The sequence below is a fragment of the Coregonus clupeaformis genome, chromosome 11, assembly GCF_020615455.1.
Source record: "Coregonus clupeaformis isolate EN_2021a chromosome 11, ASM2061545v1, whole genome shotgun sequence".
NCBI classification, from domain to species: Eukaryota; Metazoa; Chordata; class Actinopteri; order Salmoniformes; family Salmonidae; genus Coregonus; species Coregonus clupeaformis.
This window is the reverse complement of record NC_059202.1, coordinates 45,932,732-45,938,892: the sequence shown is the minus strand read 5'-3', so window position 1 is coordinate 45,938,892 and position 6,161 is coordinate 45,932,732.

Genomic DNA, 6,161 nt, shown 5'->3' with positions numbered 1-6,161 from the left:
TGAACCTCTTTATTAGCCAATGGTATTGGTTTATTTAAATCAGTTGTGTAAAGTACTTAAGTAAAAATACACTGCTCAAAAAAATTAAAGGGAACACTTAAACAACACAATGTAACTCCAAGTCAATCACACTTCTGTGAAATCAAACTGTCCACTTAGGAAGCAACACTGATTGACAATAAATGTCACATGCTGTTGTGCAAATGGAATAGACAACAGGTGGAAATTATAGGCAATTAGCAAGACACCCCCAATAAAGGACTGGTTTTGCAGGTGGTGACCACAGACCACTTCTCAGTTCCTATGCTTCCTGGCTGATGTTTTGGTCACTTTTGAATGCTGGCGGTGCTTTCACTCTAGTGGTAGCATGAGACGGAGTCTACAACCCACACAAGTGGCTCCGGTAGTGCAGCTCATCCAGGATGGCACATCAATGCGAGCTGTGGCAAGAAGGTTTGCTGTGTCTGTCAGCGTAGTGTCCAGAGCATGGAGGCGCTACCAGGAGACAGGCCAGTACATCAGGAGACGTGTAGGAGGGCAACAACCCAGCAGCAGGACCGCTACCTCCACCTTTGTGCAAGGAGGAGCAGGAGGAGCACTGCCAGAGCCCTGCAAAATGACCTCCAGCAGGCCACAAATGTGCATGTGTCTGCTCAAACGGTCAGAAACGAGGTGGTATGAGGGCCCGACGTCCACAGGTGGGGGTTGTGCTTACAGCCCAACACCGTGCAGGACGTTTGGCATTTGCCAGAGAACACCAAGATTGGCAAATTCGCCACTGGCGCCCTGTGCTCTTCACAGATGAAAGCAGGTTCACACTGAGCACGTGTGACAGACGTGACAGAGTCTGGAGACGCCATGGAGAACGTTCTGCTGCCTGCAACATCCTCCAGCATGACCGGTTTTGCGGTGGGTCAGTCATGGTGTGGGGTGGCATTTCTTTGGGGGGCCGCACAGCCCTCCATGTGCTCGCCAGAGGTAGCCTGACTGCCATTAGGTACTGAGATGAGATCCTCAGACCCCTTGTGAGACCATATGCTGGTGCGGTTGGCCCTGGGTTCCTCCTAATGCAAGACAATGCTAGACCTCATGTGGCTGGAGTGTGTCAGCAGTTCCTGCAAGAGGAAGGCATTGATGCTATGGACTGGCCCGCCCGTTCCCCAGACCTGAATCCAATTGAGCACATCTGGGACATCATGTCTCGCTCCATCCACCAACGCCACGTTGCACCACAGACTGTCCAGGAGTTGGCGGATGCTTTAGTCCAGGTCTGGGAGGAGATCCCTCAGGAGACCATCCGCCACCTCATCAGGAGCATGCCCAGGCATTGTAGGGAGGTCATACAGGCACGTGGAGGCCACACACACTACTGAGCCTCATTTTGACTTGTTTTAAGGACATTACATCAAAGTTGGATCAGCCTGTAGTGTGGTTTTCCACTTTAATTTTGAGGGTGACTCCAAATCCAGACCTCCATGGGTTGATACATTTGATTTCCATTGATAATTTTTGTGTGATTTTGTTGTCAGCACATTCAACTATGTAAAGAAAAAAGTATTTAACAAGATTATTTCATTCATTCAGATCTAGGATGTGTTATTTTAGTGTTCCCTTTATTCTTTTGAGCAGTGTACTTTAAAGTACTACTTAAGTCGTTTTTGGGGGTATCTGTACTTTACTATTTATATTTGACTACTTTTCCTAAAGAAAATAATGTACATTTTACTCTATACATTTTCCCTGACACCCAAAAGCACTCGTTACATTTTGAATGCTTAGCAGGACAGAAAATGGTCCAATTCACTCACTTATCAAGAGAACATCCCTGGTCATCCCTACTCATCCTTACTGCCTGTGATCTGGCGGACTCACTAAACACACATGCTTCGTTTGTAAATTATGTCTGAGTGTTGGAGTGTGCCCCTGGCTATCCGTACATAAAAAATAAAAAAAATGGTGCAGTCTGGTTTGCTTAATATAAGGAATTTGAAATTATTCATACTTTGACTTTGACTTTTGAGTATATTTTAGCAATGACATTTACTTTTGATACATAAGTATATTTAAAACCATATACTTTTAGACTTTTACTCAAGTAGTATTTTACTGGGTGACATTCACTTTTACTTGAGTCATTTTCTATTAAGGTATCTTTACTTTTACTCAAGTATGACACTTTTTTTTTTCTTCCACGACTGCACAAGCCTAAGATCACCATGCGCAATGTCAAGTGTCGGCTGGAGTGGTGTAAAACTCGCCATTATTGGACTCTGGAGCAGTGGAAACACGTTCTCTGGAGTGATGAATCACGCTTCACCATTTGGCAGTCCAACGGACAAATCTGGGTTTGGCGGATGCCAGGAAAACGCTACCTGCCCCAATGTATAGTGCCAGTTTGGTGGAGGAGGAATAATGGTCTGGGGTGGTTTTTCATGGTTCGGTCTAGGCCCCTTAGTTCCAGTGAAGGGAAATCTTAACGCTACAGCATACAATGACATTCTAGACGATTATGTGCTTCCAACTTTGTGGCAACAGTTTGGGGAAGGCCCTTTCCTGTTTCAGCATGAAAATTCCCCCGTGCACAAAGCGAGGTCCATAGAGAAATTGTTTGTCGAGATCGGTGTGGAAGAACTTGACTGGCCTGCACAGAGCCCTTATCTCAACCCCATCGAACACCTTTGGGATGAATTGGAACGCTGACTGCGAGCCAGGCCTAATCGGCCAAAATCAGTGCCCGACCGCACTAATGCTCGTGGCTGAATGGAAGGAAGTCCCAGCAGAAATGTCCCAACATAGCAGCAAAGGGGGTACCAACTCCATATTAATGCCCATGATTTTGGAATGAGATGTCCGACGTCATGTAGTGGAACGTCAATGTCTTCATCACTGAAAAAGATAAACAGTTGAGTTTGATATAATTTGAATGCTCACAAACAGGGTTGTCAAACCCTGTAAAAAATAAAAGATAAAATTTAAGCTTTAACATCACTTATTAAACAAACACATGAACATAGATTTTTTCTCATTTTCACAAATGTTGTAGCTTAGACACTATTTTACATAATCTGAAGTGTTTGTGTTGTTCCCGTCATCGGTTGAGACACAGCATACTCTGGAATACAGAAATCATAAAAATATAATTCATAGAATGGGCCTATCCCTTCAGACCACTGCAATTTAGCTGCTACACCATTGACATTTAAATTGAATTGAAACTTCAAATTACTACCAGACAGGTGGTTGCCGGTCCACTCACCCTCAACTTCAATGTGAATGTATATTCTATTATCTATATTTCTATGATTTCAATAGGTTTCCTATGGAAGATTTAAAGTTTAATTTATAAACATTGAATATTCCCAATCAAGACAACATTATCTGATGTGTGGACCTCCAACCATCTTTGTGGTACCACCTTCAATGGTGTAAAATAGGGTGTAAGCTACAATATATACAGTACCAGTCAAAAGTTTGGACACACCTACTCATTGAAGGGTTTTTCTTTATTTTTACTATTCGTTACATTGTAGAATAATAGTGAAGACATCAAAACTATGAAATAACACATATGGAATCATATAGTAACCAAAAAAGTTTTAAACAAATCAAAATATATTTTATATTTGAGATTCTTCAAATAGCCACCCTTTGGCAATCAGGTCCAAACGGTCCCTTTCTGACCACTTCTACCATGGGCAAACATGTATGAAGGTGTTCCAATGTGTAAGTCGCTCTGGATAAGAGCGTCTGCTAAATGATGTAAATGTAAATGTCTTGTTCAAATCAAAAGGGGTGCAGGCAGAAAGTTATCGAAATCATATGGAACAACCCTTTACTCAAACATGCACAATAACAATACTAATAATATGAATGTCACAGCAAACTACAAAAGTATTCAAAAGTGCAATTGGTCAACATTACAAACACTAAATAATTAGGTCATATTTGATTTACGTATTTTCTGTGGACTAACATTAATTAAATCATTGTTTAGGTACAGTGTTACAGTTCATATAGGGAAATCAGTCAATTGAAATAAATTAATTGGGCCTAATCTATGGGTTTCACATGACTGGGAAATACAGATATGCATCTGTTGGTCACAGATACCTTTTTTTGTTTTAAAGGTAGGAGCGTGGATCAGAAAACCAGTCAGTATCTGGTGTGACCACCATTTGCCTCATGTAGTGCGTCATCTCCTTCGCATAGAGTTGATCAGGCTGTTGCTTTTGGCCTGTGGAATGTTTTCCCACTCCTCCAATGGCTGGATATTGGCGGGAACTGGAAGACGCTGTCGTACACGTCGATCCAGAGCATCCCAAACATTCTCAATGGGTGACATGCAATGTTCCCTCTAATTGTTTGGGGCACTGAGCAAATTTGAGGTCTTGTGAGCGAAAAACTTGAACATTGTGAGAATTTTGTGCAACTTCCAGCACGCGTTTACAGTGAACACTGAGGCTGTACCCTTACAGTTTTAGACAGTAGCCATTTCAGCATAATGTAGGCCTACCAACAAAACCAATGGAGCGAATCCCATAACATTTTCACACAGAAAAAGCTTTTGATTTCTATGATATAGCCTATAGTAGCCTATATGTGGTGTTCAATGCAGGCCTACATTGCATGAGAATTTTAAAGACGTTTTTACATTATGAAGGGCTTGACATTAAGGATTTTTTACTTGGTTTGTAACACCATGGGCCAAACATGTGACTGTAAATTGCATTGTATTGTGTTGTACGATGCAAGAAGCCACTTTACAAAATAAAATTAATAATTATTACCATACAGAGAAATATACAATGTAGGCTACTATTTGCATATCCAAGGCTGTCTCAAAATACAACACTGCTCCTTTAATTAAGACATAAGCTTTTTACCTGAACGGCTTTTCAAAGACAGCTTGAAATGTAGCCTACACGTTTTGTGCTGTTGTAGGAAGCAGTAACTCCCCATTGCTGACCTATACACTTATCTATAACTGAGATAACTCGATAACTAGCAAAGAATATCAACAAATGTGCACACGCACGGCTCTGCGCTCTGATCTGATCTGACAAGCTCATTCACCTGCGGGTGATTGAAAACCGCTCGTGGGCTATCCATGCCAATAGAATTCTACTCCGTTGCGCTCTGGCTCTGCCTACAACAAAATCAAAGACTCAATCTTGCAAAGTTAGAATTAGTTTTGGTTTGTTGCATTGAAAAGTGGCTGACAATGTTGATTCGATCACAGAAAAAAAGTTGATCTATATAGTGCAAATTAATGGGGCGAACTCAGTGAAGTTCAATCTCTTGAGTCTCTGCGCAGCATGGCATTTATTCTGCGCCGCAGACCTGAAGGAAGTGCGCGGCCGCGGAGGCGCGCAGTTTTGATGGAACATTGGTGACATGTCTGGTGAGTATGCATGCCATGGAAAACTGGGTCATTTTCAGCTTCCAGGAATTGTGCACAGATACTTGCGACATGGGGCTGTGCATTATCATGCTGAAACATGGGGTGATGGTGGCAGATGAATGGCACGACAATGGGCCTCAGGATCTCATCCCAGTATGTCTCTGCATTCAAATTGCCATCAATAACATGCAATTGTGTTCGTTGTCGGTAGCTTATGCCTGCCCATACCATAACCCCACCGCCACCAATTCGGTAGCTTATGCCTGCCCATACCAAACCCACAGTTCTATCAGCTGTCCTGGTGGCTGGTCTCAGACAATCCCGCAGGTGAAGTAGCCGGATGTGGAGGTCCTGGGCTGGCGTGGTTACAGGTGGTCTGCGGTTGTGGATGTACTGCCAAATTCTCAAAAAAGACTGAGGCAGCTTATGGTAGAGAATTGAACATTCAATGTGCCAATTGCATGCCAATTGCACGCTCCCTCAAAACTTGAGACAAAACTGCATATTTTAGAGTAGCCTTTTGTCCCCAGCACAAGGTGCACCTGTGAAATGATCATGTTGTTTAATCAGCGTCTTTATATGCCTCACCTGTCAGGTGGATGGATTATCTTGGCAAAGGAGAAATGCTCAATAACAGGGATGTAAACAAATTTGTGCACAACATTTGAGAGAAATAATATTTTTGTGCATATGTAAAGTTTCTGGGATCTTTTATTTAAGCTCATGAAACATGGGACCAACCCTTTACATGTTGTGTTTA